The 27410-nt window shown below is 43.5% G+C and overlaps 1 protein-coding gene and 1 non-coding gene across 2 annotated transcripts in view; both read right to left on the bottom strand.

Moving 5' to 3' along the window:
* Positions 1 to 27410, bottom strand: part of rapgef2b (Rap guanine nucleotide exchange factor 2b) — a 710204-nt gene that overhangs the window by 610443 nt on the left and 72351 nt on the right. The gene's annotated exons all lie outside the window — the stretch shown is intronic.
* Positions 2071 to 2252, bottom strand: LOC139253099 (U2 spliceosomal RNA). Its single transcript, XR_011591888.1, has one exon. It is a non-coding gene; the product is annotated as a U2 spliceosomal RNA (small nuclear RNA).

Here is a 27410-nt window from a genome sequence, read left to right as displayed (position 1 = left end):
CCCCACTCCCTCCCTCTCCTCTCTTCCCCCCCACTCCCTCCCTCTCCTCTCTTCCCCCCCCACTCCTCTCTCCCCCCCACTCCCTCCCTCCCCCCCCCCACTCCCTCCCTCTCCTCTCTTCCCCCCCCCACTCCCTCCCTCTCCTCTCTCTCCCCACCCACTCCCTCCCTCTCCTCTCTCTCCCCACCCCCCCTCCCTCTCCTCTCTCTCCCCACCCCCCCTCCCTCTCCTCTCTCTCCCCACCCCCCTCCCTCTCCTCTCTCTCCCCACCCCCCCTCCCTCTCCTCTCTCTCCCCACCCACCCCCCCTCCCTCTCCTCTCTCCCCAGCCCCCCCTTCCCTCTCCTCTCTTCGCACCACCCCTCCCTCTCCTCTCTCCCCACCCCCCCCTTCCCTCTCCTCTCTCCCCACCACCCCCTTCCTTTACCTCTCTCCCCACCACCCCCCTCCTTTTCTTCTCTCCCCACCACCCCCCTCCCTCTCCTCTCTCCGCACCACCCCCCTCCCTCCCCTTCCCTCCCCTCTCCTCTTTCCCTCTCTCCCTCCCTCCGCTGTCAGAAACACAGACACTGACGGACAGAGAGAGACAATGAGAGAGTGAGAGAGACATACACAGACAGACAGAGAGAGAGACACACACACACTGGGGTGGGAGGGCCGTCCCAGCATGCTGTTGGAGGGCTCCCGGTGCTGCAGTCAGTGAGTAGAACATTTATTTATTTATTGATTTTTAAAAAAATGTTATTAATTTGTTTTGGTTGATTTATTGATGTATTTATCATTCCTACCCCCCGCCCCCCCCCCCGCCCGCCTACGCCTGATTTGTAATCTACGCCTGATTTTCTAAGTGTAGGCAAGGTTTTTCTGAGCATACAAAAATCTACACTTACTCCATTCTAAGTTAGTTTGGAGTAAGTTTTCACTGCCTAAACTTTCAAAACAGGAGTAAGTGGCCGGACACGCCCCCTTTTGAAAAAAAAATCTGTTCCAAACTGAAACTGTTCTAATTTACTAGAACTGGAGCAAACTAAATGCCGAGAATTGCAATTTCTAAGATACTCTATTCTAAACCAGTTGCTCCAAAAAAACAGAAGCAACTCAGGCCGAAACTTGGCCCCAAAAAGTGCCCAATTTGTCTTTACAAAAAAATATTTTTTTTCTGGCAAGTATTATACTTCCCTTCTAATATATTTTGCCTGGGAGGGTGGTGTTATATTTGTAAACTACTCTGTAATGAAAAACTTAGCTTATCCATCAACATTATTAAACAAATTGCACGATGAAAGTATATACGGTATTTGACATTTGCCCTTTCCCACCCCACTCCAAGTAATATGTTGAATACAGCTGTGCTTCCTTCCTAGGTACTTCCGCAGTGCCTGCTAAATTAGTGGCACTTAGAGCAAAAAGAAATAATGGGAAGTGGAAAAAATATCTTTTATGCAATAAAGCACTCCATTGTATTCCAGAATGTGTACACCCAAAACTGCTGTTATTTAGAATGTTGCCAAATTGAATCAATGTAGAATTGGCTTCTTAAATACCACTCTAAAGGATAAATCCAAACAATCAACTTTGCACAACCAAGGCAACTTTCAATGAAACATAGGTTCAAGTAAATGTGCACAAGATTATTAAGAAAATTCTGCAGATTAATATTAGAAATCACAAACAGGTTAAATGAACACAGCGAACCTTGCAGGCCAACACTAAAGATTATAAAGTTGTTAAATGAACACAAAGGCTACAGAAAAATTACAAATTTCTTCAATAATTGATGCATGCAATATATTAGAGAACATTCAACATTGGATCAGCTTGCTGATCGGGTCATGAATATTATTTATTGACATTGATGAATCAGTGCTGTGTTAAAAATTCTAATGCTTTTATAGCCATTAGCAGATCTAATTTGAATTCCCAATGGCCAGTTCACATGTTGTGAAACACTAGGTCACCTTTTCAGACTACAACTCAGAATGTTTTTTTTTGTTTATTCTTGTCAGATCAACTCCAGCGCCAAAGATCACTTTGCGCTACTACTCTTGATCTTAGCCAAAAGGCCAAGAGGGGAAGCTGCACCGTTCCTGGAAACACTGCAATACCAGGTCGATGCGTGGAGTGGATGGAGCAAGCCCCTGTTCCATCTCCCTGTTCCAAAAATCAATTTAATATTTGGTCCCCAGATAGGGGATATTAAACTGATAAGAACAGATACTACACTTGATCTTAGCCAAAACGCCGAGAAGCGACTACAACTCAGAATGTTAACTTCACCAAAGAACAAATTAACAGATACAGTTGTTCAAGGGGAAATGTGAAACAGCTTCTTAGATACCTCCATCAATCCCATTTATATATAAACATGGACGAATAACAAGAGCTAACTTCAAATAATAAACAATTAAGAAAAAGCAATATTCAAAGCTTTCTCTGATTTATATATGAAGGAGGCCATTCAGCCAGTCGTGCTCTCTTTGGACAAAGTTATCCAAATTAGTCCTACACCACAGCTTCTGCCCCTTAACCCTGCAAATTAGTTCTCTTCAAATACATGTCCATTTGCCTTTTGAAAGTTTCAATGGAATCTGATTCCACCACCTTTTCAGGTAGTGTGGTCCAGATCATCATAACCCTCTGAGAAACAATTTCTCATTTTACTTCTAGTTCTTTTGACCCACTTGGCATTGTGCTGAGAACAGACACTAACCTTAGAAACTTGAGATTTAGTCCTAAAAAAAGACTCTGTATGTTGGTTAAGTAAAGACTCTAAAAGGACGAACCATCCGTGGCTAACGGATGATATCAAATTGAAAACAAAGGCATACAATGTTGCATAGAATAGTGGAAGGCCAGAGGATTGGGAAAATTTTAGAAACCAGCAAAGAACGACTAAAAAAATAATAGAGGCACAGAAGATAGTTTATGAGAATAAACTAGCAAGGAATATAAAAACAGACATTAAGAGTTTCTACAGGTATATAAAAAGGAAGAGAGTAGCTAAAGTAAACATTGGTCCCTTCGAGGATGAGACTGGGGAATTAATAATGGGAAACAGGGAAATGGCAGAAAATTTGAATAAATATTTTGTATCGGTCTTCACGGTAGAAGATACTAAAAGCATCCCAATAATTGATAATCAAGGGGTTATTGGGAGGGGGGGGGGCGGAACTTAAAACAATGACCATCACTAGAGAAAAAGTACTAGGCAAACTAATGGGACTAAAGGTGGACAAGTCCCCTGGATCTGATGGCCTGCATCCTACGGTCTTAAAAGAGAAAGTGGATGCATTGGTAGGTCCAGCTTTATTCATCTGAAGCCTGTCCATCTTGTACAGGCCACTCCTGCCCCAGAATTAGTCCCAATGTCCCAGAAATCTGAACCCACTCCTCTTGCATCTCTCCAATCATGCACTTAACTCCCTAACTTTACTATTCCTAAGCCAACTAGCATGTGGGACCAGAAGTAATCCTAAAATTATTACCCCTAGGTCCTGCTCTTTAATCTATCTGCTAGTTTTTGAAACTGCTATGTTTAGAAATAGAAACATAGAAAATAGCTGCAGGAGTAGGCCATTCAGTCCTTCGAGCCTGCACCACCATTCAATATGATCATGGTTGATCATGCATTTCAGTACCACATTCCTGCTTTCTCTCCATACTCCTTGATCCCTTTAGCCATAAGGGCCACATCTAACTCCCTTTTGCATATATCTAACGAGCTGGCCTCAACAACTTTCTGTGGAAGAGAATTCCACATGCTCACAACTCTGAGTGAAGAAGTTTCTCCTCATCTCAGTCCTAATTGACTTCCCCCTTATCCTTAGACTGTGACCTCTGGTTCTGGACTTCCGCAACATCGGGAACATTCTTCCTGCATCTAACCTGTCCAATCACGTCAGAATTTTGTATGTTTCTATGAGATCCCCTCTCATTCTTCTAAATTCCCGTGAATATAAGCCTAGTCGATCCAGTCTTTCTTCATATGTCAGTCCTGTCACCCCGGGAATCAGTCTGGTGAACCTTCGCTGCACTCCTTCAATAGCAAGAATGTCCTTCCTCAGATTAGGAGACCAATACTGTACACAATATTCAAGGTGTGGCCTCACCAAGGCCCAGTACAACTGTAGTAAGACCTCCCTGCAGCTATACTCAAATCCTCTCGCTATGAAGGCCAACATGCAATTTGCCTTCTTCACCGCTTGCTGTAGCTGTATGCCAACTTTCAATGACTGATGTACCATGACACAGGTCTCCTTGCACATCGGTCACCATTCAGATAATAATCTGCCTTCCTGTTTTTACCACCAGAGTGGATAATCTCACATTTATCTACATTATACCGCATTTACCCACTCACCTAACCTGTTCAAGTCACCCTGCAGCCTCTCAGCATCCTCCTCACAGCTCACACTGCCATCCAGCTAAATGTCATCTGCAAACTTGGAGATATTACATTCAATTCCTTCGTCTAAATCGTTAATGTATATTGTAAATAGCTGGGGTCCCAGCATTGAATGTTACGGTACCCCACGTAGCTTGAGGAATAGAAACATAGAAAATAGGTGCAGGAGCAGGCCATTCAGCCCTTCTAGCCTGCACCGCCATTCAATGAGTTCATGACTGAACATGAAACTTTAGTACCCCCTTCCTGCTTTCTCGCCATAACCCTTGATCCCCTGAGTAGTAAGGACTTCATCTAACTCCCTTTTGAATATATTTAGTGAATTGGCCTCAACTACTTTCTGTGGTAGAGAATTCCACAGGTTCACCACTCTCTGGGTGAAGAAGTTTCTCCTCATCTCGGTCCTAAATGGCTTACCCCTTATCCTCAGACTGTGACCCCTGGTTCTGGACTTCCCCAACATTGGGAACATTCTTCCTGCATCAAACCTGTCTAAACCCGTCAGAATTTTAAACGTTTCTATGAGGTCCCCTCTCATTCTTCTGAACTCCAGTGAATACAAGTCCAGTTGATCCAGTCTTTCTTGATAGGTCAGTCCCGCCATCCCGGGAATCAGTCTGGTGAATCTTCGCTGCACTCCCTCAATAGCAAGAATGTCCTTCCTCAAGTTAGGAGACCAAAACTGTACACAATACTCCAGGTGTGGTCTCACCAAGGCCCTGTACAACTGTAGCAACACCTCCCTGCCCCTGTATTCAAATCCCCTCGCTATGAAGGCCAACATGCCATTTGCTTTCTTAACCGCCTGCTGTACCTGCATGCTAACCTTCAATGACTGATGTACCATGACACCCAGGTCTCGTTGCACCTTCCCTTTTCCTAATCTGTTACCATTCAGATAATAGTCTGTCTCTCTGTTTTTACCACCAAAGTGGATAACCTCACATTTATCCACATTATACTTCATCTGCCATGCATTTGCCCACTCACCTAACCTATCCAAGTCACTCTGCAGCCTAATAGCATCCTCCTCGCAGCTCACACTGCCACTCAACTTAGTGCCATCCGCAAATTTGGAGATACTGCATTTAATCCCCTCGTCTAAATCATTAATGTACAATGTAAACAGCTGGGGCCCCAGCACAGAACCTTGCGGCACCCCACTAGTCACTGCCTGCCATTCTGAAAAGTTTACTCCTACTCTTTGCTTCCTGTCTGACAACCAGTTCTCAATCCACGTCAGCACACTACCCCCAATCCCATGTGCTTTAACTTTGCACATTAATCTCTTGTGTGGGACCTTGTCGAAAGCCTTCTGAAAGTCCAAATATACCACATCAACTGGTTCTCCTTTGTCCACTTTACTAGAAACATCCTCAAAAAATTCCAGAAGATTTGTCAAGTATGATTTCCCTTTCACAAATCCATGCTGACTTGGACCTATCATGTCACCATTTTCCAGATGCACTGCTATGACATCCTTAATAATTGATTCCATCATTTTACCCACTACTGAGGTCAGGCTGACCGGTCTATAATTTCCTGTTTTCTCTCTCCCTCCTTTTTTAAAAAGTGGGGTTACATTGGCTACCTTCCACTCTATAGGAACTGATCCAGAGTCAATGGAATGTTGGAAAATGACTGTCAATGCATCCGCTATTTCCAAGGCCACCTCCTTAAGTACTCTGGGATGCAGTCCATCAGGCCCTGGGGATTTATCGGCCTTCAATCCCATCAATTTCCCCAACACAATTTCCCGACTAATAAAGATTTCCCTCAGTTCCCCCTCCTTACTAGACCCTCTGACCCCTTTTATATCCGGAAGGTTGTTTGTATCCTCCTTAGTGAATACCGAACCAAAGTACTTGTTCAATTGGTCTGCCATTTCTTTGTTCCCCGTTATGACTTCCCCTGATTCTGACTGCAGGGGACCTACGTTTGTCTTTACTAACCTTTTTCTCTTTACATACCTATAGAAACTTTTGCAATCCGCCTTAATGTTCCCTGCAAGCTTCTTCTCGTACTCCATTTTCCCTGCCCTAATCAAATCCTTTGTCCTCCTCTGCTGAGTTCTAAATTTCTCCCAGTCCCCAGGTTCGCTGCTATTTCTGGCCAATTTGTATGCCACTTCCTTGGCTTTAATACTATCCCTGATTTCCCTAGATAGCCACGGTTGAGCCACCTTCCCTTTTTTATTTTTACGCCAGACAGGAATGTACAATTGTTGTAATTCATCCATGCGGTCTCTAAATGTCTGCCATTGCCCATCCACAGTCAACCCCCTAAGTATCATTCGCCAATCTATCCTAGCCAATTCACGCCTCATACCTTCAAAGTTACCCTTCTTTAAGTTCTGGACCATGGTCTCTGAATTTACTGTTTCATTCTCCATCCTAATGCAGAATTCCACCATATTATGGTCACTCTTCCCCAAGGGGCCTCGCACAATGAGATTGCTAATTAATCCTCTCTCATTACACAACACCCAGTCTAAGATGGCCTCCCCCTAGTTGGTTCCTCAACACATTGGTCTAGAAAACCATCCCTTATGCACTCCAGGAAATCCTCCTCCACCGTATTGCTTCCAGTTTGGCTAGCCCAATCTATGTGCATATTAAAGTCACCCATTATAACTGCTACACCTTTATTGCATGCACCCCTAATTTCCTGTTTGATGCCCTCCCCAACATCCCTATTACTGTTTGGAGGTCTGTACACAACTCCCACTAACGTTTTTTGCCCTTTGGTGTTCTGCAGCTCTACCCATATAGATTCCACATCATCCAAGCTAATGTCTTTCCTAACTATTGCATTAATCTCCTCTTTAACCAGCAATGCTACCCCACCTCCTTTTCCTTTTATTCTATTCTTCCTGAATGTTGAATACCCCTGAATGTTGAGTTCCCAGCCCTGATCATCCTGGAGCCACGTCTCCGTAATCCCAATCACATCATATTTGTTAACATCTATTTGCACAATTAATTCATCCACCTTATTGCGGATACTCCTTGCATTAAGACACAAAGCCTTCAGGCTTGTTTTTTTAACACCCTTTGTCCTTTTAGAATTTTGCTGTACAGTGGCCCTTTTTGTTCTTTGCCTTGGGTTTCTCTGCCCTCCACTTTTCCTCATCTCCTTTCTGTCTTTTGCTTTTGCCTCCTTTTTGTTTCCCTCTGTCTCTCTGCATTGGTTCCCATCCCCCTGCCATATTAGTTTAAATCCTCCCCAACAGCACTAGCAAACACTCCCCCTAGGACATTGGTTCCGGTCCTGCCCTGGTGCAGACCGTCCGGTTTGTACTGGTCCCACCTCCCCCAGAACCGGTCCCAATGCCCCAGGAATTTGAATCCCTCCCTGCTGCACCACTGCTCAAGCCACGTATTCATCTGCGCTATCCTGCGATTCCTACTCTGACTAGCACGAGGCACTGGTAGCAATCCTGACATTACTACCTTTGAGGTCCTACTTTTTAATTTAGCTCCTAGCTCCTTAAATTCATTTCGTAGGACCTCATCCCTTTTTTTACCTATGTCGTTGGTACCAATGTGCACCACGACAACTGGCTGTTCTTCCTCCCATTTCAGAATGTCCTGCACCCGCTCCGAGACATCCTTGACCCTTGCACCAGGGAGGCAACATACCATCCTGGAGTCTCGGTCGCGGCCGCAGAAACGCCTATCTATTCCCCTCACCATTGAATCCCCTATCACTATTGCTCTCCCACTCTTTTTCTTGCCCTCCTGTGCAGCAGAGCCAGCCACGGTGCCATGAACTTGGCTGCTGCTGCCCTCCCCTGATGAGTCATTCCCCTCAACAGTACTCAAAACGGTGTATCTGTTTTGCAGGGGGATGACCACAGGGGACCCCTGCACTACCTTCCTTGCACTACTCTTCCTGCTGGTCTTCCATTCCCTATCTGGCTGTGGACCCTTTCCCTGCGGTAAGACTAACTCACTACATGTGATACTCACGTCATTCTCAGCATCGTGGATGCTCCAGAGTGAATCCACCCTCAGCTCCAATTCCGTAACGCGGACCGTCAGGAGCTTGAGGTGGATACACTTCCCGCACACGTAGTCGTCAGGGACACCGGAAGCGTCCCTGAGTTCCCACATGGTACAGGAGGAGCATAACACCCGACCAAGCTCTCCTGCCATGACTGAACCCTTAGATACACTTAAATTGGCAACAACAATGTTAAAAGTTACTGACTAATATAAGAAGAAAAAGAAAAACTACTCACCAATCACCAACCAAGGCTGGGAACTCAACATCCAGGGGTATTCAACATTCAGGAAGGATAGACAGAAAGGAAAAGGAGGTGGGGTAGCGTTGCTGGTTAAAGAGACAATTAACGCAAAGAAGGACATTAGCTTGGATGATGTGGAATCTGTATGGATAGAGCTGCGGAATACCAAAGGGCAGAAAACGCTAGTGGGAGTTGTGTACAGACCACCAAACAGTAGGAGAGGGGTTGGGGACAGCATCAAACAAGAAATTAGGGATGCATGCAATAAGGGTACAGCAGTTATCATGGGCTACTTTAATCTACATATAGATTGGGCTTACTAAACTTGTAGCGATACGGTGGAGGAGGATTTCCTGAAGTGTATTAGGGATGTTTTTCTCGACCAATATGTCAAGGAACCAACCAGAGGGCCGGCCATCCTAGACTGGGTGATGTGTAATGAGAAAGGACTAATTAGCAATCTTGTTGTGCGAGGCCCCTTGGGAAAGAGTGACCATAATATGGTTGAATTCTTTATTAAGATGGAGAGTGACACAGTTAATTCAGAGACGAGGGTCCTGAACTTAAAGAAAGGTAACTTCAATGGTATGAGACGCGAACTGGCTAGAATAGACTGACACTGGATAGTCAATGGCAAACATTTAAAAATCACATGGATGAACTTCAACAATTGTACATCCTGGTCTGGAGTAAAATTAAAACGGGGAATGTGGCACAACCGTGGCTAACAAGAGAAATTAAGGATAGTGTTAAATCCAAAGAAGAGGCATATAAATTGGCCAGAAAAAACAGCAAACCTGAGAACTGGGAGAAATTTAGAATTCAGCAGAGGAAGACAAAGGGTTTAATTAGGAGGGGGGAAATAGAGTATGAGAGGAAGCTTGCTGGGAACATAAAAACTGACTGCAAAAGCTTCTATAGATATGTGAAGAGAAAAAGATTAATGAAGACAAATGTAGGTCCCTTGCAGTCAGAATCATGTGAATTTATAATGGGGAACAAAGAAATGGCAGACCAATTAAACCAATACTTTGGTTCTATCTTCACAAAAGAAGACAAAATAACCTTCCAGAAATCCAAGGGGACAGAGGATCTAGTGAGAAGGAGGAACTGAAGAAAATCTTTATTAGTCAGGAAATTGTGTTAGGGAAATTGATGGGATTGAGCCTGATTGGGATGCATCCCAGAGTACTTAAGGAAGTGGCCCGAGAAATAGTGGATGCATTGGTGATCATTTTCCAGCAGTCTATCGACTCTGGATCGGTTCCTATGGATTGAAGGGTAGCTAATGTAACACTACATTTTAAGGAGGGAGAGAGAAAACCGTGAATTATAGACCGGTTAGCCTGACATCAGTGGTGGGGAAAATGTTGGAATCAATTATTAAAGTAATAGCAGCACATTTGGAAAGCAGTGACAGGATCGGTCCAAGTCAGCATGGATTTATGAAAGGTAAATCATGCTTGACAAATCTTCGAGAATTTTTTGAGGATGTAACTAGTAGAGTGGACAAGGGAGAACCAGTGGATATGGTGTATTTGGACTTTCAAAAGGCTTTTGACAAGGTCCCACACAAAAGATGAGTGTGCAAAATTAAAGCACATGATATTGGGGGTATTGTATTGACGTGGATAGAGAACTGGTTGGCAGACAGGAAGCAAAGAGTAGGAATAAACAGGTCCTTTTCAGAATGGCAGGCAGTGACTAGTGGGATACCGCAACGTTCAGTGCTGGGACCCCAGTTATTTACAATATACATTAATGATTTAGACGAAGGAATTGAATGTAATATCTCCAAGTTTGCAGATGACACTAAGCTGGGTGGCAGTGTGAGCTGTGAGGAGAATGCTGAGAGGCTGCAGGGTGACTTGGACAGGTTAGGTGAGTCGGCAAATGCATGGCAGATGCAGTATAATGTAGATAAATGTGAGGTTATCCACGTTGGTGGCAAAAACAGGAAGGCAGAATATTATCCGAATGGTGACAGATTCGGAAAAGGGGAGGTGCAACGAGACTTGGGTGTCATGGTACATCAGTCATTGAAAGTTGGCATGCAGGTACAGCAGATGGTGAAGGTGGCAAATGGCAGGTTGGCCTTCATAGCGAGTTGATTTGAGTGTAGGAGCAGGGAGGTCTTACTGCAGTTGGACAGGGTCTTGGCGAGGCCACAACTTGAATATTGTGTACAGTTTTGGTCTCCTAATCGGAGGAAGGATATTCTTGCTATTGAGGGAGTGCAGCGAAGGTTCACCAGACTGATTCCCGGGATGGCAAGACTGGCGTATGAAGAAAGACTGGATCGACTAGGATTATATTCACTGGAATTTAGAAGAATGAGAGTGGATCTCAGAAAAATATAAAATTCTGACTGGATTGGACAGGTTAGATGCAGAAAGAATGTTCCCGATGTTTTGGAAGTCCAGAACCAGGGGTCACAGTCTAGGGATAAGGGGTAAGCCATTTAGGACCGAGGTGAGGAGAAACTTCTTCACTCAGAGAATTGTGAACCTGTGGAATTCTCTACCACAAAAAGTTGTTGAGGCCAGTTCGTTAGATATATTCAAAAAGGAGTTAGATGTGGCCCTTATGGCTGAAGGGATCAAATGGTATGGAGAGAAAGCAGGAATGGGGTACTGAAGTTGCATGATCAGCCATGATCATGTTGAATGGTGGTGCAGGCTTGAAGGGCCAATTGGCCTACTCCTGCACCTATTTCCTATGTTTCTATGTTCCTTTCAGTTTATCTTTCCTGAATATTGAATACCCCTGGATGTTGAGTTCCCAGCCTTGGTCACCCTGGAGCCATGTCTCCGTAATTCCAATTACATCATATCCGTTAACAGCTATCTGCGCAGTTAATTCATCCACCTTATTCCGAATGCTCCTCGCATTGAGACACAGAGCCTTCAGGCTATTTTTTTAAAAAAACACTCTGTCCTTTTAGAATTATGTTGTAATGTGGGCCTTTTTGATTTTTGCCTTTGATTTTACTGCCCTCCACTTTTGCTTTTCTTCTTTATACCTTTTGCTTCTGACCCCATTTTACTTCCCTCTGTCTCCCTGCATAGGTTCCCATCCCCCTGCCCTATTAGTTTAAGCCCTCCCCAACAGCACTAGCAAACACTCCTCCAGGACATCGGTTCTTGTCCTGCCCAGGTGCAGACCGTCCGGTTTGTACTGGTCCCACCTCCCCCAGAACCGGTTCCAATGTCCTAGGAATTTGAATCCCTCCCTCTTGCACCATTCCTCAAGCCACATATTCATCTTCACTATCCTGCTATTTCTATTCTGACTAGCACGAGGCACTGGTAGCAATCCTGACATTACTACCTTTGAGGTCCTACTTTTTAATTTAACTCCTAGCTCCCTAAATTCAGCTTGGAGGACCGCATCTCGCTTTTTACCTAAATTGTTGGTACCTATATGCACCACGACAACTGGCTGTTCACCCTCCCCCTCCAGAATGCCCTGCAGCTGCTCAGAGACATCCTTGACCCTTGCACCAGGGAGGCAACATACCATCCTGGAGTTTTGTTTGCGACCGCAGAAACACCTATCTATTCCCCTTACAATAGAATCCCCTACCACTATAGCTCTCCCACTCTTTTTCCTGCCCTCCTGCGCAGCAGAGCTACCCATGGTGCCATGAACTTGGCTGCTGCTGCCTTCCCCTGATGAGCCATCTCTCCCAACAGTACCCAAAGTGGTATATCGGTTTTGGAGGGAGATGACCGCAGGGGACTCCTGCACTACCTTCCTTCCACTGCTCTTCCTGCTGGTCACCCATTCCCTATCTGCCTGTGTAACCTTTACCTGCGGTGTGACCAACTCACTAAGCGTGCTATTCATGACATTCTCAGCATCGCGGATGCTCCAGAGTGAATCCATGCGCAGCTCCAGTGCCGCAATGCAGCTGGATACACTTCCCGCACACATAGTAGTCAGGGACAATGGAAGCGTCCCTGATTTCCCCCATAACACAGGACCCAAATTCTATTGATTATGTCATTGGTCTCAACATGAACTATGACTTCTAGCTGTCCATCCTCTCTCTCAAAAATATTTTGCATCTGCTCCATGATGTTCCTTATCCAAGCATCCAAGAAGCACACACTATTCTGGATCCTCATACAACTGCAAACATGGAATCGTCTACTACTACTGCATTACTAGACTTCACTGCCACCCAAGTAATGCTAAACCTTTTCAAATCACTGGTTCGGCCTCAGCTAGAGTGTTGTGTCCAGATCTGGGCATAACTCTTTTTGGAATTGTCAATTGTGAAAGTGGCAAATATATTTGTTTGTCTTGTAGCACTCCTATGAAGCACCTTGGGACGTTTTATTACGTTAAAGGCACAATATAAATAAAAGTTGTTGTTGTTGAATTATGTCAAGGCCTTATAGGGGGTCCAGAGGAGATTTATCAGAATGATACCAGTAATGAGGGAGTTCAGTTACGTGGAGCAACCAGAGAAGCTGGGATTTTTTGTCTTGGAGCAGAGAAAGTTAAGGGGGAGATTTAATAGAGGTGTTCAAAATTATTAGGGGCTTTGTTAAGAGTAAATAAGGAGAAACTGTTTTCACTGGCAGTAGGGTCAATAATCAGAGGACACAGATTTAAGACAATTGGCAAAGAAATTGGAGAGCAGATGATGAAAAATATCTTACTGTGATGATCCAGAATGGATGATGCGAAAGGGTGGTGAAAGCAAATTCAAAATTAACTTTCAAAAGGGAATTACATATACACACACATATAATATATACAAAAATAAGTATAAATATGCAGCGCCTTTCACAACCTCAGGACATCCCAAAGCACTTTACAGCCACAAAGCACTTTGAAATGTGCAGTCACCGTTGTAATGTAGGAAAAATGCTTGAAAAGAAAAATATAGCAAGGTTATGGGAAAAGAGCAGGGGAGTGCAACTACTTGGATAGCTCTTTTAAGCAGCCAGCACAGATGTGATGGGCCGAATGTCGTCCTCCTGTGCTGTAAGATTCTGCGCTGCAAGATTCCATGATTATCGTCATTGTTACAGGTATTCACCTATTTGTTAATTTAGCATTCCCAGGAAATCCTTGTACTGCTTCCTGTCCACATTTTCCCACCCTGATAGTTGGTCATGCACTTTCATTCCTCACTAACTCACTTTGTTTACAGGGTGACCACTTTCTGCAATGTGCATTCTCAGAACCCTTCAACCCACCAAATTTGACAAATGTCGACAGCTCAGAAGCTTTGAACTCAGTGCAAGTTGTCCAAGATGTTTCCTGTTTACATGGCCAACCTGAACACGAAAATAATCTAGGACTTCCCATATTCCCATACCATGCAGGTACTATATCACAGGCTTCAGCTGTTTATTCACCCCTCCCCCTACCCCATGCTAAATGTATTTTTCCCATACAAGTTTAATAACTACGGTTTAATGTCAATACAGTACCAACACACAACAGTTCAGTTAAGGTGTCTCACGTAAAATGTAATGCTGATGTGACACCACCAAGATCAAGAAAAATAAAGCACCACACTGGTCACTTCTGTTTTGTGATTTCTAGTTTGTAAATGCATTACACTACTAGTTTTATGAGCTCAGACCATGCAATAAGTAAAAACAGTATCACAGTGTCAAAGAAATATCACCTAAAGCAAACCAAAAAAGCTCATTGATAATTTAAAAAGGTGATCATAACACACTGGAATGGAGTTAAATATATCAGAAATTTTCACCAATAACATGATGAAATAAAGTGATAGTTGAGAATTAGATCATCATAACACAAAATGGAGTTGTAAACTCATTTGCCCATAAAAACTACTTGCTGATGCACTGAACTTTTTCACGGCACAACTTGGAGCCCAAAAGAAAGCCACTTCTGAAATTTAATTAAAATCTAAAAGGACAAGGTTGCTGCCAACGAACCGGAAGTCGTTGCACATGTGCAGTCCCAGTGTATTTGTTGTCGCCGGACTTCCCAAAATGATGAATTAAGAAGCGGATTAAAAAAATCTTGTTCAGTTGTAGTTTAATTTATTAATTTTGTGAATTGTAGAATCAGATATGAGCCACTTGTTTGAAAGGGAATTGTGATCTGCCGCCATGTTTCTGATCAGACATTTCTCCTAACAGCTCCAGTGTTGACAGCCCTGACAAGTGATTTAGATCTCAGTTCCTACTTGTGTCCAGTTGAATACGTTTAAGTTACATTGACACGTGCAGGGGGCACTGGTTCAAAATTAACCATCGTGATTCCTATAAATCAACGGATTCCTTCAAGTGACTTCAGTCTAGTGTGATGGCAACAGTCTAAATTGGCGTATCCCTTCAAGTCCCCTTTTTAAAATAAATTCTTCGCCTTTTTAAATGAACATTTCAATTATTACAATTCTAAAAATATAACGCCCCCTTTAACTCCGGAACTAAGGTGGTTGGGGGCTCTCGATTTCAGTAAAAAGCGTTTTAACCGAGAGTTGATGTGGGCACATCGCCAGAGCTACACGAGACGTGTGAACGTTATTTTTTTTAATTTGCGCAGTTTCTGGTCATGGTCAGGGGTCACTCCGAATCAAAAAAGAGTTTTGAGACAAGGTGAATAATCATTGATCATAGACCAACTGTGTCATTTCTTGTAGATGTAATCAAATTAGCAATAATAGTTATGAACCTGCCTCCATCACAGCAACATGTTGAGGAGTTACTGCACCTATAAAGAAAGACATTCATTTTGCATACCTGCTAATAGCACCATGATCATAGCAAAAGGGAATTAAGAACTGCATCATTCATTATTTATTGTTTGGGTATCTAATATGGGAGGGAGCGAGACCCCAATTCAGGTGAGAAACAATTTCAGCAATATTTAAAATGTGCAGTATTCCAAATCCTTCTTTAGTTGTATCTATCCAAATGCTACTTTGGAGATTCTAGATTAGTATCCAATCTGAGCCAATGTAACTGCCTGGCAATGCTCCCATAATCTGTAGCTTCAAGTGTAAGAGAAAACATACACTTGAAGCTACAGGAAGGCAAAAATCAGTGGCATTTCCTAACATAGGAGACAATTACATTCTTTGTTTCATACAATTTAAACTGGGAAGGAAAGTATGTTATTCCTGATTAGCTGGTACTTGAATTCTGTAAAATTATTTCATAATTTTTGTTTAAAGGACATTGCTTTTAGCTAAATCAATCAGTGAGATCCGCTAGCTTTTATGTATAGGCTAGAAAATAATTTTGAAGTATCGTGAAATTCCCATTTCCCCTCTTAATCCCTACCGGCAATCGTACTTCCTGTTTACAATTCCTAATCTCATCCTGTACCTTGGCTCCAACCTCTGCTGCTTCCTACACCCATAAAAAGGTGATCTCGATTTATTTTAGGTTGGTTCAAATGGATATTAAAATAAATGTAGAGGAGGCACAACCATAAGGATTTCAGACAACATTCACAGCTAGCATATCCTTGCAATGAAGACACAAAGCCCAGTTAAACTTTTGTGCAAAAGCACACCTCAGGTAGGAGTGCTGCTTGCTTATACGTACACAGTTTACTGCTTTGATAGACGTAGAATTTCTGTAATGAATCAGTTAGATGACTGTAAAACTATACTTTTTAAACTAGAGTCCATTTCATGAATTGGGCGGAGGGACGGGGGAACGTGCACAAAAATTGGATACGAATGCTTCTAAATGCTTCACAAACAATACATTCTTTGTGAATGCGTGCAGGTGTCTGGAATGTAACTTTACAAATTTCAAGTGCATGCTTACTGATGTGTCCAACATGTCATGTTCAAAAAGAGTTATACCCACAGAAATGCCCAAAGACGCAGCAGCATAAAAATAGCTGTTCCGCTGAATCTACAAACAATATGGCCCGAATTTTGCAGTCAGTGGCAAACGAACGGTGCCAGCCATTCTTTACCCTTGCCCACAGACTTTGTGGGATTTTGCACTGGAAGTTGCGGTGATTAGAAATCCAAAGCAGCACAGCACCCTCTACAGGGGGATCTGAGACCTGTGTGAAGGGGACAAGTAATTGTGCATCTCCCTAACCAATCAGACTGAGCAATCCTGACTGAGGAACACAGAGTCTGAACCAGTAGGTATACGTTAGAATAGTTAATTCAATGCCAAATCATCTGCAGAAAGCAAAATAAAGAGGGCGAAAGGAAAATGTGATTGAGATAAGAGAGACAGAAATCTCCAACAAAAATTAAAATTTGAAGGGATGAGACTCCACACTTCTAACGGCTAATTTTCAGTGCCAGAGAGGTTGCTTGGCAGTAATTAAGACTGGCTTGTGGTTTTACTTTTTCTCCGCCACTTTGATCTATAGTAACCTCCAACTTGCGTCAGTTTCGCCATCATTTTTTCTGCACCGCCACAGACTTTTAATTCCTACGGCAAAAACCTCCATCCTCAAACTCTCTACCCTTCAAATAGCTTCTGGACTTCATTCACCTGCTTGGACAGTGCCAATGCTCCATCCTGCCTATGTCGGCTTTGTCCCCCCCATGGGACCTCTGACTTTGACCCTGGTCTCCCTACTATTCCCTGCTGCCAGGAACTATGTATTTGATTAATAAATACATTAAACCAGGCCTATGTAACCTGTAAACTTTTCCTCTGTTTCCATTCACGTGTACACTATGGCTGCAGCTCCGGACCTGAGCCATTCAATATTTTTCCACTTCTTCCTATTCTTTTCCTTTTCTCTCTATCCCTGCCAGACAGCACTCTCCTGTCGTCATGCCTCCTTTCTCGGATACTCTGCCCTCCCAAATCTCTACCCCAATCATTCATTACTCTTCGACTTTCCTACTCTCCTGCCGCCATCCCAGGCTTAACTCCCTCTTAGATAAGCTTCCCTTTGTGCATCTCTTGGCATTTAATGAAGGGCCCCATCAAGACACTTGTCGTTGCCTCCTTACGAGCAGGAACCCCAACTGTCCCATAATACTCTCTCGCCGACCTTCCCACCCAGCACACCCATTGATGGCTATTCTTGCCAATCTTCTCTCCATCCAACTCATCCCCACCACCTCACCTGCCTCCCCCACCACCACCCTGACTCCGTGGACGCTGGCAATGGGGCAGCCAACACCGATCCTCTCCGCATCTCCCTCCAGAACGTCCGTTTACTTGCGAACAAAACCCTTCCCATCCATGAAGTTATCGTGGAAGATTGCATTGACATGATTTCCCTTTCATAAAACCATGCTGACTCTGCTTGATTGAATCATGCTTTTCCAAATGTACCGCTACTGCTTCCTTAATAATGGATTCCAGCATTTTCCCAACGACAGATGTTAGGCTAACTGGTCTATATTTTCCTGAGTTTTGTCTGCCTCTTTTTTTAAATAAGGGTGTTACACTGATGAGGGGTGATGACATCTTAACCTTAAATGAAGCCTCCCTGCCTGGCTATACCTTCCATCACTTGCCCCACTCAGACCGCCATTGTGGCAGTGTGACTTTCATCAGCAAATCACACATTGGTCTGTCCCCATACTCCTTTGGCACTTTCTCCTCCTTTGAGCATTTCATCTTATTCTACCCCACTCACTTCTCATTTAAAATTCTCGTTCTCTACTGCCCAAGTAAAATGTTATTACCGAGATCTCTTCACTGATTTCCTCCCTCAGCCTCTGTACCGAACAGACTTTTCAACCTCAGTGATTTCAACCACCTTCAACCGGAGTTAATCAGCCTCCAATCCAACTTAATCTCTCCCTCCATGTAAACTCTCCAATATATTAAAGGCCACCCCCTCAACCTTGCCATCTATATGGCCTCGCTACTCCCATCGTGTCAATTGCAGACAAGGCCATCTCTGACCACTTAATCGTATCGCTCTCCACCTACATCCCCCTTCCACCATTGCTCCCCCAACCCTTCTTCCATCTGTGGCCACCCCTGGAAATAAACTCTCTCCCAACTCTCTTCAAACTGCACTTATGAAATCCCAACTGTCCAGCCTGTGGCCCTTCAATCACCATGACACTTCTGCAGCTATCGATCTGCTCAACCACACCCTCACCACCACCTTTGATGCCCTTGGCCCTATTAGAGCAATTATTCTCTTTCATTCTGGCCATTTTCCATGGCACAGCCCTCATTTTCGCTCCCTTAAGTCCAAGAGACGCAGATTTGAAAGGATATGGCGGACAACTGGTTTAGCCATTCACCGCCAGATCTGGCTGGACTACATAAAGCATTATCGGGTACCCCAACTTCACGCCCTTCCATGTGTGTAAATGCCGAGTCTCTTGGCGAGATACTATTTCTGTTGGAGCAGTGCAACACAGCCTGCAATTTCTTGACTTCCAAGTTAAACTGCACATGTGCTGTCACTGGAAGTTGCTCTCCGATTTACATTTTAGTAACTTTGAGCTCTGAAAGCCTCACTGTTATTTTCACTGCAAAATCTAGACCTATATTTTTACTATGGATCCAGGAAAGTCAAATGGAAACCAGCAACCTCAACAATGTCAACACTCCAGTTTTCAAATGCGCCTTTGTGGACAATAAGAAATAAGAGCCTCACTTTATCTATATCTCTAATCTCAAGACCAATTAAAAAGCTAGGTCTCAGATGCCAGAGCAATGGAACTCACCAGCTGCATACTATTTTGCCATTAGAGTTGGACCTCTCTGGTCCGGCACCCTTGGGACCTGACCGGTGCCAGACCAGAGAATTTTCCGAACCACGAGAAGTCAACTGGTGACAACGCTGCTGACAACGACCCGGACGCGTTCTGCGCGTGCACTGCGCAGAAGGCGACTGCGCAGCATTTTGTCGTCCAGAATCACTACTTTTTTTTTTAATCCTCAGGCTCAGCTTCGGCACCTCAATCAGCCGCCTGCCCTTCCCTTTCCTTGTCCGGCCCGCTTACCTCAATGAACACCAACACCTCAAAAAAACCACATACATACACACAAAAAAAAAAACGAGAGATCGGAGATAAAGTGGAGGATAAAGTCAAGGAGCGACGCCGACCCTTACCCACGATCCTACTCCCGGCGCCAGTCAGTGTGTAAGCTGCGAGCAGAGCCTGACTGCTGGAAGCGGCAGCCTCCTCGCACTGAGACACACACACACACACACCTCCCCGCCCCTCCCTACCCCCACCGCCCAGACAGGGGGAGAAGAAAATGTCGGCTCAGCCCGGCGCTGCAGCTGCAGCCTTCAAAGCATGCGCACCCGCCGCCAATCAGGCAAGGAGAGGCGGCCTCGGCAGCGAGGAGCATGTGTCAAAGCACAGCACCAGCCAGTGTGTAAAACCTCTAGCTGGCCGGGGCAAGGCTGTCGAGATTTGTCATCCAAAATGTATCACACGTACATTTAACACATGGAGCCACAATTTTTTTTTTTCCAATGGATGCCACCCACACCGGGACTGAAGCCGAACCAGGGATGTTTTCAGACTGAAGAGGTACAACTTGTAGTAGCAAGAGTACTGCACAGTAGTCACTGACTGCGGTGTGAATGTAAAAAACTGCTTCTATGGCAAATTTCTACAATGTGCCAAAACTACAGCATCAAGATACTGAAGCTGTAAGAAACAAACAAAACTTTAATAGTTCTCGAGTAATGATGTTAATGGGAAAATCACAATATGAATATGCAGCACCAGCTCATTTTCAACACACCTATAACCAAGCAATGCTCTAGTGCTTGCAGGACTGTCCATTTCCTACAATGGAGATCCAGATGGGGATCTCATCTAGAGATGCTAACTAAACCACTTTTTCTATCCATTTTTCTTTTGGACCTTTATATTGGATTAGACCAATTTGTTGGCCTGTATGGGATAGCAACACTAATATCATAATTGAGGGCTACAAAATCTAAGCTGACACTCCAGTGCAGTACTGATGAAGTGCTGTACTATCAGAGGAGATCAGATGAGCACTTTCGGATGAGATGTTAAACTTTAGGGGCCCGAAACTGGTGGCCTTACTGCCCACTGCCTCCAGCTGCGCCGAGTTTTTTCGGCGGTCTCCCCTTGGTGCCATTTTCGTGGTAAGTGACCTCCCGCCTGCCGAGCTGCCAGACTGGTGCGGGCACGAGTTGGCAGCAGCAGGGGGAAGGACCGCTGTTTGATGCTCGGTCTAATCCCAACGGTAAGTATGAAGACCTGCAAAAAAAGGTTAGTGAACTTCTTTTAATTTTTTTTGCAGCGATTTATGACTATAGGGTCCCCTGAAGGTGTTCCAGTGTTTTTTTTGTGAAAACTTTTATTTTTAAGTGTTTCCCCCGCCCCCCCTCCCTAGGCCCGACTCAATTCTCGACGGCACTTTGGCGAGGATCGCATTTGCCACTGAGATTGGGAACTCCCACCTGCTGCCACACAGATTAATGGCGTAAATCGTTATTTTGCCACCGGGCGGTACTGCCATCTCTTTGAGGAATCTTCCTGGCAAAGTACTGCCGCCCAGTCTCTCGGCGGTCCTTTGGGTGGGCCTTGGCTTTCACCAAGTTCGGGCCCTCGGTGTCTCGTCTGCCCTCTAGGTAGATGTAAAATATCCCATGGCACTATTCAAAGAGGAGCAGTGGCATTCTCCCTGGTGTACTGGCCAATAATTATCCCTCAACCAACACCTAAAAACAGATCATTACTGTTTGTGGGAACTTGCTGTGCATAAAATTGTCTGATAAGTTTCCTACATAACTACACATCAAAAGTACTTTACTGGCTGTAAAGCGCTTTGGGGTGTCCTGAGGTCATGAAAGGCGCTTTGTAATTGCAATCAGTCTTTCTTTTCATGCAATTCTTCAGAATACCTGCAGCAACAAACTCTTCTGGTGAATCCCAAACCCACCAAAAGAAGCACTATCACCTTTATTTTACCCAATTGCAGCAAATTCACATCAGTCATCAGCAACAGCACAATAAAATGCTCGATACATATACAAGGTATAGTAGCATGAGAACGTACCTTGACATTATTTTCCATATTTCAACCTTTCAAACAAAGCTACATTGATTCTGCATGTAAAATAGGTATCTGAATATATATATTAAATCACAGATCTGTGTTATAAAAGTAGCCAGTTTGTACTAAGGAACATCTCACAAACCAACAGGTAAATGGAAAAATATCACTTTGCCTTTCTCTCTCCTCCTCCCATCTATCCTGAATGGGAATTACAGAAAAATGCAGTGTTTAAAATAAAACATTTCTGGATATCTTTTAAGTATTCATTGCTTTAATATTTCTTCAGGGAAAGTAAGCTGTGAGGAGGACACAAAGAGCCTGCAAAGGGAAATAAATGGGTTACACGAGTGGGCAATAAGCTGGCAGATGGAATATTAGGTGGGGAAATGTGAGGTTATTCACTTTGGTAGGAAGAATAGAAAAACAGAACATTTTTTAAATGGTGAGAAACTATTAAATGTTGGTGTTCAAAGCAATTTGCGTGTCCTCGTACAGAAAAGGCAGAGTTAGTATGCAGGTACAGTAAGGAAGGCAAATGGCACATTGGCCTTTATTGCAAGGGCAAGACTACACCTGGAGTACTGTACACAGTTTTGGTCTCCTTATCAAAGGAAGGATATAACTACCTTCGAGACAGTACAACAAAGGTTCATGAAATTAATCCCTGGGATGAGGGGGTTGTCCTATGAGGAGAGATTGAGTAGATTGGGTCTATGTAATTTAGTCTAGAAGAATGAGAGATGATCTCATCAAAACATACAAGATTCTGAGGGGAATTGACCAAGCTGATGCGGAGAGGTTCTTTCCCCCAGCTAGAGAGTCTAGAACTAGGGGGCAATAGTCTCAGGATAGCTGTCGCCATTTAAGACTGAGATGAGAAGGAATTTCTTCACTCAAAGGGTTGAGTCTTTGGAATTCTCTACCCTAAAAGGCTGTGGATGCTCAATTGTTGTGTATTCAAGGCTGAGATAGGTAAATTTTTGGACTCTAGGGGAAATCAAGGGATATGGAGATAGGCCAGGAAAGTGGCATTAAGATCGAAGATCAGCCATGATCTTACTGAATAGTGGAGCAGGCCCGAGGGGTCATATAGGCCTACCCCCTCATCCTATTATGTTTAATTAACCCTTGTGTAGTGGTACCAGAACAGTTCAAATAGAAGAGACAACAGTAATTTTTTTTGTTAAAAAGTCTGGGGTGGCCATAATTAGGAAGTTACACCCGAAATTACTGTATCCATTTTGCCAATATCTATTTGCATCCAAATTTCCTCCCAATCACTTTAGTATATGCCGGAACGTAAAAATAGGCACTAGGTGGAAATCAGCAGAAAGGAGGAAAGCTCTGAACGCATACTGTATATTTTTTCTTTAAGTATGCCATAAAATTGCATTCAAAGAAACAGAAAATACAGTGTAGGTCTCAGTGAGGGTAGATATATTTTTGAAAACTCAAATCACAATAAAATACCAGTAAAATGACTTATTCCTGCTGCATCTAAAATGTGCAGATTAACAGTATGCCCATTTTGAACCACATAGATGCAGGAAAGTCGCTTGCCGTCTACCCCATTATAAATAAGCCGAAATGCATTTGGGCGTAGAGATCAATAGATGGACATAAAACAGCGATGAAATTCGCGCATAGCACAAATACATGCGTAACACACTTATGCCAGAGATTGTTCGATCTTTTAAGTCAGGTATTTGCTTTATGCCCTGATTACACGTGTTTGTGTGTGCAAATATACAGGAAATTCCACCCCAATAATGGATCTCCAATAGCAAGCATATGCGTAGTCTGGAGCATGGTTGTAATGTTTAACTGCTAAAATGAACCTGTGTTTAAATTGGCCTGCTATTTTAAGTTCATTGCTCGAGTATTCCCCATAGGGAAGTAATTTGAAGAGGTAAATCCAGGTAATTGTAGCTGCTTGGTCAATTGGAGTACAACTGTAGCTGCTTGTAAATTTCTGGTTCCACCTCAGAAGAATCAGCATGAAACGATTACCTTTATTTTTCCTCATAGTGACTCAGATTAAACTACTGCAAGGAGGATGCTAAGGTGTGGAAGTGAGGCACATCTTCACTGAAAGAATTTGGAAAGAACTTTGTGAAAAATCTCACCAGTCAGTGAAGCAGTGAAATTGGTCCCGATCAAATAACTAAGTGTTTTCCTTATTCACTGCAGCTAGATAAATCTCTGCACCGAATATGGCACTAGCTCTTTACTTTTACAATCCATCCACTCAGGTCATGGGTTTTTATAGTAAACACTAAGAAATATATAGAAACTTCCCAACCTTAATTTGCAATTTTCCTTTTTTGCTAAATATCTCTGCCCTTTATATTATAAAATCTTTTACATATTACATAATATATATCAGAAGACACGAGTGAAGAGGAGATAAAGTGGAAGATTAGCAGACAGCTCAAAGATTTATGCATGCGCAACATGGCAATAATATTGCGATGACTTTAATGACTGTAATTAAGGTCGTACATGTGACGTAAATGGGGACACTTTTATAGAATGCACCCTGGAATGCTTCTTAGATCAGAGCCTTCCTAGTCCAAGAAGCACTGCTCGATTTAGTTTCGGGAAATGAAACGGGGACACTGACTGATACGACAGAGGCAAACAATTGGAAAGAGCAACTACAACACAGTAACATACAATGTAAGAATAGAAAAAGATAATGGGGTAGGAATCATGGTCGGAGGCTTCCCGTGGGCGGATGCCGCCGACCTGCAAAAAATCTACAAATTTATTTGGTGGTCCGGAAGACTCGTAGGTTCGCACTCCTGGGCCTCTCCGGGTTCTCGCAGGTAGAGTCCCACGTATCCCAGGGGCGCAGGCAGTTCGCAAGTGCCCCATGAATCATGTGGGCTTGCCAAACCAATAAAAGGGAATCCCATTCATACTTATGGGGAGTTCAGTTTGTACTTAAAAAATACACGAACACATGAAATAATTTTTTCTTATTACATATTTAAAATTAATTAAAATGCCATTTAATTTAAAAAAAAATGTTTTATATGTTTTCTCCTCTTCTTAGGCAGTCACTAAAATACTAAATTGGATGACGGTCAATTTCAGTGGGATGAGAACGGATCTGGCCCGGGTAAACTGGAATCAAGGGTTGGCAGGCAAAACTCATGCAGGGAGAATGAAGAGTTTCTGAAATATACACAAGGCAGCTGTTTGACTATCAAACTAGAATTTACAGTTTGGTTTTAGAACAATTTCCTCTTCTACATCTAATATAGGTGGTGAAATTTTAAAACACTAAGAACAGTTGCTGAAAATGTTATCCTAGTTAACTGTGCATTCATAAATCAGAATCTGCAGGTTTCAATATTTTATTTCTGAGAACATATACACATTTTATTACAATCAGGTCATCAAAACCCTGCTGTTTTTCCTTGTGAACAACCATCTTCCCCTGCAGAGTGAGAAAAACTCAACCCATTGGTTACCACTTTTCACAAAAGGGTTGGCGGGGGGGGCAGATAGAGAGGAGGAGACGAGAAAAGGAAGATGGTTGGGGAAAGAGGCAGAGACAGACACGGAGAGGCAGGGACGGGGACAAGATAGACAGAGACAAGGCAGACAGAGACAAAGATAAAGATAAAGAAACAGGGAGAGACAGACAGACAGGGAGAGACAGACACAAAAGCAAAATACTGCAGATGCTGGAATCTGAAATAAAAACAGAAAATGCTGGAAATCTCAGCGGGTCAGGAGAGATAAACAGAGTTAACCTTTCAGGTCAATGACCCTTCATCAGAAGCCTAGGCTCGCTGACCGACATTGGCTCCCAGTGAAGCAACACCCCAGTTTCAAAATTCTCATCCTTATTTTCAAATCCCTCCATGGACTCGCCCCATCCCATCTCTGTAATCTTCTCCAGCCTCACAACGCCCACCCACCCCCCCGAGATGTCTGCGCTCCTCTAATTCTGCCCTCTTGCGAATCCCTGATTATAATCGCTCAACCATTGGTGGACGTGCCTTCTGTTGCCTAGGCCCCAAGCTCTGGAACTCCCTGCCTAAACATCTCCGTCTCTCTACCTCTCTTTCCTCCTTAAACCAAGCTTTTGGTTACCTATGCTAATTTCTACCTATGCCAATGGTGTCAAATTTTTTTATCTCATAATACTCCTGTGAAGTGCCTTGGGACGTTTCACTAAGGTGCTATATAAATACAAGTAGTTGTTGTTGCACTTCATTCTCAAACATTCTAGGACAGTCTCATTGCAGAAAGGAATTATAGATTTTCGTATGGACTTGAAACCATTGAGCAATGCTCATAGAGGCAACCTCAATATCCACTTACAAGTACATTCAGAGTTTACTCCCTCAACTAATATTTTAAAGCAGAAGCTATATATACAGGTACATAAGAACATAAGAAAAAAGAGTAGGAGTAGGCCATACGGCCTCTCGAGCCTGCTCCGCCATGTAATACGATCATGGCTGATCCGATCATGGACTCAGCTCCACTTCCCTGTCTGCTCCCCATAACCCCTTATTTCCTTATCGGTTAAGAAACTGTCTATCTCTGTCTTAAATTTATTCAATGTCCCGGCTTCCACAGCTCTGAGGCAGCGAATTCCACAGATTTACAACCCTCAAAGAAATTCCTCCTCATCTCAGTTTTAAATGGGCAGCCCCTTATTCTAAGATTCTGCCGCCTAGTTCTAGTCCCCCCCATCAGTGGAAACATCCTCTCTGCATCCATCTTGTCGAGCCCCCTCATAATCTTATACATTTCGATAAGATCACCTCTCATTCTTCTGAATTCCAATGAGTAGAGGCCCAACCTACTCAACCTTTCCTCATAAGTCAACCCCCTCATCTCCAGAATCAACCCAGTGAATCTTCTCTGAACTGCCTCCAAATATGGAAACCAAAACTGTTGCAGTATTCCAGGTGTGGCCTCACCAATACCCTGTATAACTTCCCTGCTTTTATACTCAATCCCCTTTGCAATAAAGGCCAAGATTCCATTGGCCTTCCTGATCACTTGCTGTACCTGCATACTAACCTTTTGTGTTTCATGCACAAATACCCCCAGGTCCCGCTGTACTGCAGCACTTTGCATTCTTTCTCCATTTAAATAATAACTTGCTCTTTGATTTTTTTTCTGCCAAAGTGCATGACCTCACATTTTCCAACATTATACTCCATCTGCCAAATTTTTGCCCACTCACTTAGCCTGTCTATGTCCTTTTGCAGATTTTTTGTGTCCTCCTCACACATTGCTTTTCCTCCCATCTTTATATCAGCAAACTTGGCTACATCACACTCAGTCCTTTCTTCCAAGTCGTTAATATAGATTGAAAATAGTTGGGGTCCCAGCAGTGATCCCTGCGGCACCCCACTAGTTACTGATTGCCAACCCGAGAATGAACCATTTATCCCGACTCTCTGTTTTCTGTTAATTAGCCAATCCTCTATCCATGCTAATATATTACCCCCAACCCGTGAACTTTTATCTTGTGCATTAACCTTGTCAAATGCCTTCTGGAAGTCCAAATACACCACATCCACTGGTTCCCCTTTATCCACCCTGTTCGTTACATCCTCAAAGAATTCCAGCAAATTTGTCAAACATGACTTGCCCTTCATAAATCCATGCTGACTCTGCCTGACCGAATTATGCTTTTCCAAATATCCTGCTACTGCTTCTTTAATAAATGGACTCCAACATTTTCCCAACCAGATGTTAGGCTAACTAATCTATACTTTCCTGCTTTTTGTCTGCCTCCTTTTTTAAATAGGGGCTTTACATTTGCAGTT

The sequence above is a fragment of the Pristiophorus japonicus genome, chromosome 2 (genome assembly GCF_044704955.1).
Source record: "Pristiophorus japonicus isolate sPriJap1 chromosome 2, sPriJap1.hap1, whole genome shotgun sequence".
Taxonomy (NCBI): domain Eukaryota; kingdom Metazoa; phylum Chordata; class Chondrichthyes; family Pristiophoridae; genus Pristiophorus; species Pristiophorus japonicus.
The sequence above is the reverse complement of the archived record's forward strand: the minus strand, read 5'-3'. Positions and strand labels throughout refer to the sequence as shown.